Source organism: Oryctolagus cuniculus, chromosome 4 (genome assembly GCF_964237555.1).
Source record: "Oryctolagus cuniculus chromosome 4, mOryCun1.1, whole genome shotgun sequence".
Classification (NCBI taxonomy): Eukaryota; Metazoa; Chordata; class Mammalia; order Lagomorpha; family Leporidae; genus Oryctolagus; species Oryctolagus cuniculus.
The window spans coordinates 153,602,706-153,616,504 of record NC_091435.1 but is presented as its reverse complement, the minus strand read 5'-3'; positions in this window follow the sequence as shown (position 1 = coordinate 153,616,504).

Genomic DNA, 13,799 nt, shown 5'->3' with positions numbered 1-13,799 from the left:
CCTTTGGAGGAGAAGTTGCTCCACCCTCCATTATTCCCACGGTGCTTTAATTTATGTCTCTAATTTAGGCTTCTCAGATTGCCCTGTAATTTTGCTCTCCCATTTCTTTGTGAGCCCACAAAGACCAAAAAAAAAAGTGCTTATTTCTCTCTCTGACCCCCACAACAGTGCCAAGAAAATAGCTAAGATTTAATGAATGTTTCATGAACGAATGAAGGAAGAAAGGCAGGCCTCATAAATAGCTCTGACTTTGTTCCTGCCCTGTGCCATCACTAGGGCTTGCAAGCCACATCTTTAAGAAGCCATCCTTGACTTTTGTGATGTGGAAATGCTTCTTGACTACATTTCTCCTTCCAGGGGTGGCAAGGAACCAAAGGCAGGGAACTAGCAGATAACAGTAAAACCCAGCATCGGGGGGGAGGGGGGACTTGAATTAGCACAGCAGGCCTCAGGTGCCAGACGTGGGTCAGAAACAAAAACCAGACCTCCAGGCATCAACACATTCTCCAGGCAGGCTGCACCACCACATGTACAGTGCGCCCAAGTCAGAGCCCCCAGGGCAGCTGGCATCTCCAGAGCCACCGTCCAGAACTTCCTACGGAGAGCTGAGCCGAGCTGATCCCCAACTGGTGAGAACAAATGCAGGAAATGGAGATTTTCCAGCTGAGGAGCCTCTGAGAAAAGGGAAAATTTTAAGCTTCCTAAAATTCATCACTCTTGCCATATGCTGTGACTTTTCCATTCATACCAACAATTGTGGGAATTTCAGCTTCTCAATATAACATCGGGAAGTTCACGAAGACTTTATAAATAAGTCTTGACTCAGAGCAGAGCCCTTGCTCGTGTTCTTTGAGCCTTGTGGGAACTGACGCCCCACCAAGGCCTTCCCTCGCTTGACAGTGCTTGCCAACCAATAGCCCTGGTGGTCTTTCCATGACGTTGTTTGTCATTGCCAACCTTAGTACCTCTCTGATACAGGACCGCGTAGTTCGTGCCAAAGATTGACACAGATTGTGCCTGCACAAGGGCCGGGAGAAGCAGCTAGAGATGGGAATGTGAGGTGCAGGATAGAGAATTACAGCAGGGTGGTGCTCGTACTCTGGCCAAAGCAAGGTCAACCCAACAAGCGCGTGGGACCCCTAACCATTCAAGCACTTTGATTCACCCATAAATTGTGTATGTGGTCCAACCCGATCCTGCAGAAGACATCCCACACTCTGCAGGAGAGGCAATCTGGGGCCAGGCCCCCAGATGACCCCCAAGACCCAAGTCGCAGAGCTTTCTGGGGCATCTGATCAACCTCATGTGGGGCTCAGAGGGCCCGAGAGAGACCTGAGGGGAGATACAGGAATCGGGTTCTCGTCCAGCCCCAGAGCATCCAGCTCTATCCTCAAGACACGTGATGTTCAGTGGAAAGTTAGCACTTGTTTAAAAAAATTATTTAGAATTTCAGTTATAATCATATAAATATCTATGCATAGTAAATAATATTAACTAGAGCACAGTTTCAATAGTGAATAATACTGGGCAGAAATACTACAGGCGACATTTGTTGTCAATATATTTTTATAGGATTCAAATTTTCTCCACTGAGTAAGTATGAATTTTATAAGGGGAACAAAATTTCAGAGATGGTGAAATAGAGACACTGATTGTATCTACGTATGGTACCTCGGGAATTCTTCCGAGTTGCAGAAAGACGTTACTGTGAAGCCAGGTAAGAAATGGGCTCCACGCTCTTCAGAACGTCCCTTAGTCTCCAAATGGCAGGAAGCAGACAATGGTACTTTACATAATACCAACTTTATAACCTGTTTTTGACACAACAATATTAAACGCTAAAGGAAAGAACATTTGGAGTCCTTGCCAAGCCAATCTACTTAGCGTCAACCCATCCCCTTGATGAAGTGGCCCATGTCGCTGTTCTAGACTTCAGAGCTGATGCCGTGGAGGCAAGTAGGACTAGACGATGGGTGTTTAGACCCAGATGCAGCAGAATCCAGAGGTACACACTCCAAGGTGAACCGAAGCAATAACTTTCTTGGTTCACTGTATCTGACTTTATTTCCTCATAAGCGCCTTCTACCCATTCCCAAAAAACTACTAGAAGAGAAAGGGGAAGATGATTCTATGGATTGGAGATTCTTTAGTCTCTACTGGTTTAAAACAGCTTCTTTCAGATTTACTCAGTATAAAAATCCCAATTTATGATACCCTCCCCCACAAAAGCTCAGTGGACAGAATAGGAGACATGGAGGATTTCTTGAAAGATAAGCAGAATATTGGTTCCTGTAGATATCACAAATTGACGCTTAGATCAAATGAGATATGAACGAGGCACAAGACATCGTTCTTCTGGAAGGCTGGTGAATGTTTTCGCTGCCCTTCGCTTTGATGTTGCTCCATTGGCTCACCGGAAAGAAGGCGTGAGAAATGACTCTCTATGAGACTTCATTGGTGTATTCAGAGACAGTAAAGACCACGTGTCTATTAGGAAAAGCCACGAGAAAGCATTTCTCCTGATTTCATTGGAGAACTTGTTTTTGTCTCATGGACACCTTGCACCTGGCAGGATCACCTTTGCCTCTTGCCCAGCGCCACGCTTCTGCGTCATCTCTAATACAGGCGGGCTTTGTGCCTGGTATTTTCTTCACTACCGCCTCACATTTACTTCCAACTGATTTTTCCGTCCCTTATTTTTCCTTAGCCTCAGTTCCATCTCTAGTTAGTTTCTATCTTCCTGACTCTGTGAACCACCTCGGAATTGTTCTGAAAAATGAAACCTGCCTTGAGTATCCAGAAGCTTCCCAGGCTGCCTTGTGCGTCTCACAGGTTCTCACTGGAGGTATCCCTACTGCAGATCTTCATAACATAAGCACCTCTCCCACTGGACTGTGCTCCCCAAGAGCAGAAACTTTTTCCTACTACGTGGCATCTGGAACATCGTAAGCAGTTTTAAAGCCCTTTTCTTGAGTGACTGGGGTGGGGAAATTCTTCAAAAATAATTGAAAAATGCGTGAACGGGACTTACGCTGTGGTATCTATTGCACATGACAATTTGCTTCAAATATTATGATAATCTGTTATCATAAGATAGCTCTATAAAATTCGGGATGAAATTTTAACGTGAGATTTTTCAGTGCCACCCAGCGTCTTGTTGTACCATGACTGTCAGGCTCTAAACATGTTTGACACTCTTTCTTCATTGTGAACACAAACAGGAAGCTCCATGGGCAGGTCCCATTGAATCTGCTGTCAAGTTGAAGATCTTTTTCTTCAAGGCTCTAAGCAAAAAGCTTTAGTGTTTAAGTTAATACAAATCAGGGAAATCTTCCCTCTGGGATAACTAGCACTACCTACAGGAGTCACTTACGCCCAGAGACGCCTGTCTGGCCATGCAAGCTGTCACCTCCTCTGTCAACCCTGAACCCACAGCTTCCCCAGCCCTCCAGGTTGAGAAGGTTCCTTTAGTCTTAGTCACAGTCTCAATAGACAATGTTTGCTTAGTACTTTTCAACCTGCCAAATCTTTCACCAGGTTCCTAACAATGTAAAATCGATTGCCATTTGGCAAACGTTCACCACACACCAAGCACTTAGGGTAGGCAGGCACTTAGTAGGGAAAACACTGGAATTCACAATCACCCTTTCTCCTAGCTGCATAGGAGAGTAAACCCCCAGGACTCTCTCTCTGTCTCTCTGTGCTGCAAGAAGATGCAAGGCCGGTGCTGCAGCTCACTAGGCTAATCCTCTGCCTTGCAGTGCCGGCACACCGGGTTCTAGTCCTGGTCGGGGCGCCAGATTCTGTCCCGGTTGCCCCTCTTCCAGGCCAGCTCTCTGCTGTGGCCAGGGAGTGCAGTGGAGGATGGCCCAAGTACTTGGGCCCTGCACCCCATGGGAGACCAGGATAAGTACCTGGCTCCTGCCATCGGATCAGCATGGTGCACCGGCCCCAACGGCCATTGGAGGGTGAACCAACGGCAAAAGGAAGACCTTTTTCTCTGTATCTCTCTCTCACTGTCCACTCTCCCTGTCAAAAAAATAAAAAAAAAGAAAAGAAGATGCAAGCAAGGATGCATGCGGCAACCCAAGGGGCAGAAAGATCCATGGGGACCCACGGGGGTCGGGGTGGGCACAGAAGAAGCATCAGAGGAAGACAGTTGCTGGAAGAAGAGTGGAAAGGGCTGGGAAAGACGTGGAAATGACACAGAGGTGTTTAAAGGTGACATTTAGAGGGTTCCCTGGTGCAATGGGAGAATGAAATGGCCTCCATGAAGTGTGCAGTAGAAATGGGTGAGGAGTCTCCATTCAGACACCCGAGTGAGGTATGTGAGAGTGAGAACGCCAGAACAGGCCGAGTTCCACGTGATATCTCTACCATTTCTCTCTTGGCCAGGTGCAAGACGCGAGATCAGGGGTCAGCCAACTACAGCCCATGGGCCCCATGTGACTCGCTTGGTTTTACTGGGACACAGCTATCCATTCTAAGTGCCAGCTGTGGCTGTGTGCACAGTACAAGAGCAGATGTGCCAGAGTCCACCTGCCTGGCACCGCCTGTGCTATTTACTCTCTGCCCCTTCACAAAAGGCTTGCTGCTTCCTGCTCTCAGTTCCCAACTAAGAAAGACACAGGGATTGGGAGAAGGAAAACAAGACCTGAGTTTAAGATACATTCACTGCTTCCTTGGCCACATTTTCCCATCTGTAAATGTTGTTAATACTGCATCACAGGGTTACCAGGAGGCTCAACTGTGAAAATCATTTTTTAAAGCATGCTTTTTAATTCATAAATATTAAATACATATCAGGTATTAAAGACATATCAGATATTTCTGATAATAGCCCAAAAGTGATTTTTTTGTAGATAACAAGTGCAAAGGAAGTCTCAGGTCACATTTTCCCCCAACCCACCTGTGTGGGTGTGTGTGAGTGTGTATGTGTGTGTGAGTGTGTGTGTGTATGCGTGTACACAGTCATCACTCAGTGTTCATGAAGGATTGGTTCCAGGGTTTGTCATATCAAAATCTGCAGGTGATCAAGCCTGTAATGTAAATTGGCATAATATTTGCTTATAACCTATGCACATGTCCCTATTTGCTTTAAATCACTTCTGCAATATTTCAATACCTAATACAATGTAAATACTATATAACTCATTGTTTTACTCTACTGTTTAGAGAATAATGACAAGAAAATGTGTGTACATGTTCAGTAGAGTTTTTTCCAAAGATTCTTGATCCATGATGGGTTGAGTCCGGGGATGGGTAATCCATGGCTACGAAAGTTGATTGTGTGTATGTCCCTCACAATGTCCATGGTCAGGACAGGACTGAATTACACACACTGCAAAGGTTTATGGGAAGACACTTTGTCTTTCTACTAGACTTAACTGTTCACCACTTTTTGTCTTAAAAGTCTCTATCAAGAGTTTGGTTTGAAATTTCCCTCTGTGGATACCTTCCATTTCCATGAAACTCATCAACTATGAAGTTCCTTTCACACACACAGGAATTTTACTAGGCTAAGGAATAAATATGGGGAGGCACTATAAAAACTGTAAAGAAAGGTTGATGGGAGGTCGGCGCCATGGCTTACTTGGCTAATCCCCCACCTGTGGCACCGGTACTCCGGGTTCTAGTCCCGGTTGGGGCGCCAGGTTCTAATCTCGGTTGCTCCTCTTCCAGTCCAGCTCTCTGCTGTGACCCGGGAGGGCAGTGGAGGATGGCCCAAGTGCTTGGGCCCTGCACCCGCATGGGAGACCAGGAGGAAGCACCTGGCTCCTGGCTTTGGATCAGCACAGTGCGCTGGCCGTAGCAGCCATTTTGGGGGTGAACCAATGGAAGGAAGACCTTTCTCTCTGTCTCTCTCTCACTAACTCTGCCTGTCAAAAAAAAAAAAAAAAAGGTAGATGGGCAAGCACTGGAAATGAAGCTATAACGGTGACTTAACCATGAGAAGACCAAAAGCATTGGAGTCTTTCAACGAATAAAGGATGCCCTTGAAACTTATTTTTTTTAACTTTGGAGCTTAGAATGTAGGTATGTGAGACAAACAATCTGCCAGTGCACATGAAGGCAAAGTCATAAATGCTTCCAGGAAACGAGACTGTGTCTCAGGGTAGCCACCATCCATCATGGCATGAGGCTCAGACACTCCGTTTATTCTCTCACTCCCTTGAAGACCAACTGCCTTAAACATCATCGTGAAATACAGTTTTGTTGCATCAACAAAGTCTTTAATATGCCTCCTTTAAAATATGATAGATCAGGTGAACAAGAGGACAGGCAATTGATTCACTTTTCTCCAAATGACATTTAAGGGCTTATTTATTAAAGTTTTAAGATAGCTAAAATAGATAATTATACACTTCCACATAACCATCCATCTTCTCTGTTGTCCATTTGCTCCTGGATGTTACAACAGTCTCCTTGTTGATTTGTCATTGATGAAACCCATTTCAGTAGACTTCATCCACGCAGAGGTTAAAATGCTGCTCGTTGCATTATTTTGTGGAAAGCAGAGGGTTTCATCTCACACCTGATAGAGACTTCAATTTGCCAGTCATCCAGCTGCCATCATTGCAATTATGGTTGCCATGTTTTGTTTATTGGTCTTGGAAAAAAGAATAAATTGCCTATTATGGAGTTCTCCTGAATTACTTTAAAAAATTTACTTTTCCTTCATATTCAGAAGGTACCTAGTGTACCTGTTATTTAAAGCTTTAAAGATTAAAAAATACAATAAGTTTATGATGAATTTATATTTGCAATTGCCAGAATGGGTTCATAATTCCTTCTTGTCTCAGAATTATCTTCTCCTTGGGCACTATTTGAAATGGAGAAAGGGAAGAGTCATTTTTTAAAATTTTAGGAATCATCCTTTAGTGCAATGAATAGTCCCAAACATGGTTGCCCTTCAGAAAAATGAGAGGAATACAAAAAAATTCATTTTCCTAAATCCACTCAAAACAAAATCTCTCAGGAGTTAGATCCAAGTCATTTTTATATTTAATGAAGGCACCATGGGCCTCTTTCACAGCCAGTTCAGCCCCAGTCTGGGAACTGCTTTAGGGAGCACCTGGTTCAAACATATGACATCTCCTTGTTCCAAAGGACTGGCCTTGTGCTGTTGAAAAAATTAATGGTTCAAGGAAAAGACAAAACTCAGAAATTAAGTTAAAAATAAATACATGAGACCTCTGGTAATATAAATACATAATTATATTAAAGCATATAAAATATTAAAATAAGACAAGAGCCAGTTCATGCTCTTGGATAGAATGATTTATGATGTAAAGATGTCAGTTCTCCCCAAATGCAATTCCAAGTAATATTCTAAAATTTATACTAAGAAAATGCTCATTGCCAGCCAAGTCAACTTTGAAATTGAAGAGGATATGTGCAGGAAAGAGAGAGATTGGCCCTGCCATGTCTAAAGACGTACAATAGAACTCAAGTACTGCAATTCCAAGTGATACAATGCTAGTGCAAGAACAGACAGTAGGCCAATGGGAGAGCTGGAGATCTGAGAGATAGAAATGTAGCTGTACAGCCCACATCCACAGGGAAAAGTCAATCCTTGCAGTCAATGGAGTTTGGAAACTGATTCGCTATATGCCAAAAAAAAAAAAAAATACAGCCAGCTCCTTACTCAACACCACACGCTGGACGTGAAAGGCAGAAGTACAAATTTAGTACTGCCAGTGGATAACTGTAGGATCTAATGATAAGGAAAGTTCTCTGAAGCAAAACCTGAAAAGCACAAACCAGAAAGCCAAACTGAGTACTTAACATCATCAGGACTGGGGAGGGGGGTGAGGTGTTGGAATTGTGGACAAAGTTCAAAGAAGTTATGGACAAAGTTAATGAACACATGACACTCTGAGAGAACAGAGTTTTGTTTTTTTTGTTGTTGTTAGGTTTTTCCTTTTTTTTTTTTTTTTGACAGGCAAAGTTAGTGAGAGAGAAAGAGACAGAGAGAAAGGTCTTCCTTTTCCGTTGGTTCACCCCACAATGGCTGCTGCTGCCAGAGCGCTGCAGCCGGCGCACTGCACTGATCCGAAGCCAGGAGCCAGGTGCTTCTCCTGGTCTCCCATGGGATGCAGGGCCCAAGGACTTGGGCCATCCTCCATTGCACTCCCGGGCCAAAGCAGAGAGCTGGACTGGAAGAGGAGCAACTGGGACTAAAACCCAGCGCCCCAACCAGGACTAGAACCTGGGGTGCAGGCACCACAGGCGGAGGATTAGCCTATTGAGCCGCGGCGCCAGCCGAGAGCACAGTTTTAATGTCTAAAATTGTCAAGGAATTAGTGTGCAAAACATGTTTCTAAAAGAAAAATGGAAAGCTCTTACAATTCAATAGGAAGTTTTCACGAATACCAATAAAAAATGAACAAAAAACAAGTAGTAGAAAAGAAAACACAGAATCTAATAAACACATAGAAAGAAGTTCTAATTAATGATTAGACAAAGACAAATTATAACTAAAGATGTCACTTTACATCATGAGTTAGGTAAAAATCAGAAACAAGGATAAGGACAAGCGTTGGCGATGTGCGTGTCCATGAATTCCCACACAGAGCTCGTACAGAATCGCCACACCACGGAGAACCAGTAACCCTGTTACCAAGTTCAGTTTACTCAAAACCTATAGCCCAGAATGCCAATTCCTGGGAATGTTCTAGAAAAGTTTCCACACAATTCAATCAAGGTGCATGCAGAAAAGTATGCATGACAGCGTTGCTTATGGTGGAAGGAATCCAGTTTCCAACAGGAGGAGCTGCGTGAGTCCAACATGGAATGCGATGCAGCAGTTAGAATCAGCAGGCAGACATACCAGGGTCCTACAAAAGTTCATGGAAAATGGAATTGTAAGCGAATTGATTTAAAGAAAAGTTTTTCATAATACATGGATTTCAGAAAATTTTTGCATCTTTAAATCCATTTTCCAATAACTTTATGAAGTACCCCCCTATACTTTAAAAAGCAGTGTTGAACATAAAAGGAAAAAAGAGAGTGAGCTCTATAACACAATACAATACTTGCAAATTTAAAATCCATGTAAAAAACAATACACATTTGTTAGAACATATACGAATAGAAGCACATAAATCAATCATTTGAAAATGTTTGACTGTGGGTAGGGGAGAGAAATAGGAGGCAGAAATGGAGATAGAAAGGGAGAAGAGAAGGGAAGAGAAAATGAGAATGAAAGGAAGGGAAGAGAAGAACCCTGCTCTCTGCTCTCACAGCAATGATAGAGTGCTACAAGATGTGAAATACAATTAAAAGAATTCTGTATGGGGGAGAGGAGCGGGAAGGAGGGAGGGAGACGGGAGAGGGAGGGGGAGGGAGAGAGAGAGGGAGAGAGAAACAGACAGAAATATCGTGATCCTAAACATCACAGATCCTTTGCAGTTCTGTTTAGCCTAAGCAATTGCATGTAAAGGTACTGTTCTAGCAAATACACGTGGTGTGTGCGACCACCCAGGTCTGTAAGCCCCTTCCACCATGACCACTGGATTCCCTGGGAAGCCCCCGGGGAATTGCCTCAAAATAAATGCTTTGCCCAGTGGCCTTGGAGCTGGATCCTTATCTTTCATCTCTCTGTTTGTCTGCGAATAAATATATACATTATTCTTGTTCTTTTAATTCTGTAACCTCTTCAGAGCAGTTAAAAATTATGTTAAAAACTCATTAACTTTGACGAGATATTGATGATGCCAGCGGTTAATTACGAGCCAGCTGGTGTTATGGCAAGAATTAAAAAGTTAGACATTGGAAGTTTGCTTGCGAAAAACACACACACACACACACACACACACACACACTGTGTTCACACGAGGGACTGTTGGGCAACGACTTTACAATTCGGGTCAGCAAGAGATCTGCGAACCTACAGATCCCAGCTCACCCCCTCGCTCCACCCAAGCATTGGCATCTTCCACAGTCCCTCTCGCTGAGAACATAAAAAGTAAGGGCTATAAATTCCCATGCTTCGTGGTGTTAATTGATTGCAAGCTGGGGTCAGAAAGACATCTCTCCCCAAGGAGTACTCCTGCACAATTTAGATGCACAGCGGGGGTTCCAGCATGTCTGCAAAGCATTAAGCAGTGGTCATTGTCAAGTACCAAATAGCAAAATTTAGTAGGCTTTGGTTTGTGCCCACAAGGGAAGCACCTCTTCAAGCGTGGGTAAGCCTATCACCCAATGAGCTTTTCCCTTTTGTATCCTTAAAGAGGTATGTATTTTGAATGAGAAAATAGATTGCAAGCCCTAGTCATGGTTTCTACAAGTAAGGAGAAAAAGAAATCAAAAGAAAAAGGATACCTTTTTCCCAAAGACTTTCCACATATAAATGTACGAGGTAGAGAACAAGGAATGTAGGTGGTGCTTCTGGGCCATCAGACCTCACCTAATCAGAGAAGTAGCTTGACATTGGTTTAGTGACACCATCAGCCCCAGGCTCTAATATGGCCAGCACACCTGTTCCTCCTCATCAGTTTGCAATGGTGAAGGGAGATAAAGTACATAGCACACTTAGGACCATCCAGGGAGTGGAGACACGCTCACTCTTTCTCCCCCAGGTAGGCAGCAGACCGCCAGAGCTGCAATCAAAGTGCAGGAGCTCACTTCCCAGCCTTGCCACCTTGGTCCAGTGACGCTGAGCAGGCTAGGAGTCCCCTGCAAGCCTCAGTATCCTCATCAACAAAATGGGAGGACTGATGGCACATGCCTCACAGTGGTTAGAGCTAAATGAAGAAATCCATGTGAAACAGAGCCTTAGAATGTTTTGCATCCCTATTGTTAGTCATTACTTACTGCTATTAGTAACAACATTACTATCAGTACTGTGGCTCTATGAATAAAACCCTTATTGACACAGTAAGGAATTGAAACACTTTGTGGAAAGATGCAAACATACATAAAAATCACTTTCTCCAAACTCCTGAAAGGGGTGGGAGCAGAAAGTGAGCACTTATTTTTAGCTTCTTTGGGTCCTACTTTTTTTCAAGCAGCGGGCAGCCTATTGGCTGTGCTGAGTTACTTTCCCATTAATTCCCACTGCCCCCCTCACTCCTGCTCCTGTGCCTTGCACCTCCCCTGGCCACAGATGGCCCATGGACAGCCCCCTGGCTGCGCACGGAGTGGTGGATTGAGCCATTATCATCTCTCACTCTCATCAGTGAATAATCATTACTGTTTACTCACTTCTCTTTTTATGAGTTACCAAGATGGTTTTCTTTTCTTGTTTCCCATGAGGCTCTTTATAGACCTGCTCTCAACTTAGCACAGCTTTATTCTGTTCCAGAAAACTACTCCTGGTTTACTGATGTTCAACATAAAAAAGGTTTTCTTTTCTCCTGCAAATCAAAATGTTCAGCCCAAGCCTTACTGATCTTGACCTCCCTGGATTCTGTGAAAACAAACCTCCCAAACTCTTCTCAGAACATTTGCTTTTTTCTGTACCTATTCCATATGGCTTCCCCCGCCCCCAACACCCCAATGTTATTTCACTCTGAGAAACTGAGGGGAGGAGGGTGGGAAATGCAGTGAAAAATGAAGCTCAGTGTATTGCAAATGCTAATTAGTCTGGAACAATGGGGCAAATACTCAACCAAAACATTCCTTTGTTTCCTCAGAGGTCATAGAAATTACCTTATCTTATGCCTCCATTGATGGTCCTTATAAGCCCTGAATAATTAAATACATTGAACCACAAGATACAAAAGGTCTCTAAACTCAGAAATTAAAACAACCAGCTACAGTTAGTTGGAACGTTGTCCTAAATTCAGCCCAGTTCTAGTCTCACAACTAATTTTCTGTATCTTCTTGTTTTTACTATAGGCATGTATTACTTTTATTACTGGGAATATCCTTTCAAAAAATTCTGTATTGATTAAAAAAAAAAAAAGGCAAGAACTTGATCATCTCAGGCACCTCCTCCCTTCTTTTCTGAATGCACTGGGGAGTGGTTGCTGATAGCAGCAAGGCCTGATTGTGGGTGTCAGGAGCTGGATTTCAGGAGCCTTACAACACAATCTTCCTGCCAAGCATCTGATATCACATTTTTAGCTTACCGTTGGGGGTCTCATGTTTTCGCAATCCAACTCTTGACTCATTGTGTGTGTGTGTGTGTGTGTGTGTGTGTGTGAGTACACATACTTTGTTCCAGACTGTCTGTCAGAAGAACACTTCTTAGTAAATGAAGAAGTGTTTCTGAGGAATGCCAAGATCCTATGTGGAATCATAGCATGGAGTCGCTATGTTTTTGTTACTGCTAGTTAATTGCTTTAAAGACAAAAATCAAGGGCAGGGGGTACTCTAAGAAAACCTCTTGTAGGGCACACACCACTCCTACCTTTGGAGTGATCACAAACTGTGTTTTGCCAACTTTGGATCAAGATAACAAATCTTGGCTCAGAAAAGAAATTTAGCAGTGTGTCAGCCCCATCAATAAGCTCTAAGGAAAAGTAATTCATTTTTAATGGAAATTCTGTTTACAAAATAGAGTGGGTATATAACCAAACTCTAAGAGAAGATAACTCACTCTGGCAAAGAGGCTGCATACCTAATAGTGTAAAATAAAAGTGAAGCAGAACACATTGTACTTACGGAAATGAAGTACATGCAACATTTTATAGTTACTACAGCAGTAATTTTACATCATACAGAAGCTTTCCTGTTCAGCCTTGATTTAGATTCAAGAAGCAGAAGAACAGAGTGCGAATGATGAAAAGGAATAGAGCCATAATATTAAGTAAAATTTTATGCTTATTTTTCAAAAATCTTTAGACCAACAAAAGATCCTTTCATCCCTAGAATTTATTGGGTCATTACTAATTTTTAGTCTCCACTGACCGGTCTGGCCACTTTTGCTCCTTTATGCTGACATCTTTCTCACTGCAGATGTTAGTAAGATATTTTCTAATGTCTTTTATTTCTATTCTTTAATTTGCTTTTCACTATGACCCCCTATAGAGCCAAGTAGGGCCATCAGAATGATTCCCATTTCACAAACGAGAGAACTGAGACACCAAGGGCTTTGCTGTCTGCCTTGCTGACGGAAATAATCCTTCCAAAAACTCTGGGTACCCACTACTCCCATGTGCCAGGAGAAGGAACAGATAAATGATGCCGCCCTTTGGTTCAATCAATGTCAGGATTACCGTACATGTATGCAGTTTCCACCACACACTCAGAAACAAGACGAATACACAGAGGCCTTGGAAAACTCAGAAAGAACAGTTAAAGGCTTATTAATTCTCTGTAATTTGTGAGGTTGGAGAAGCATAAAGGAGCATAGAAAGATAACCAGTGGATACAATTGAGATCACCAGAAATGTTGGAAAATAGTCCAAAGATTTAAACACTAACAACAAAGTAAATAAAAACGGAGAAAGAATGAAGGTAGGAATTTGAGCAAGGCGGATACTGCAGTGAAAACACATTGCTGAAAATAGAGCAGTGGTGGGTTTCTGTCCCACTGTGCCTATTTATGTCCTGGCTCCAGCTCCTGGCACATAATTAATGCTCAATAATTTCTGATGAATGATTAACTGCATGAAGAGCCCCCTCCCTCAACGGATTTAGATCTAGCAGAGACACAAGCACACAAGTAAATTACTGGGACATCACAATTTCATGTTGATTATAGCTGACAATTTTTAGCACATAGTAGGATTAAGATCCTATGTCTATTATTCTGTTAAATACTCCCAATGATCCTGCAAGATAGGACCAGTAGCTTCGCTCTGCAAAAAAGTAAACTGAGGCACAGAGTCATCTATATGATGAACTAC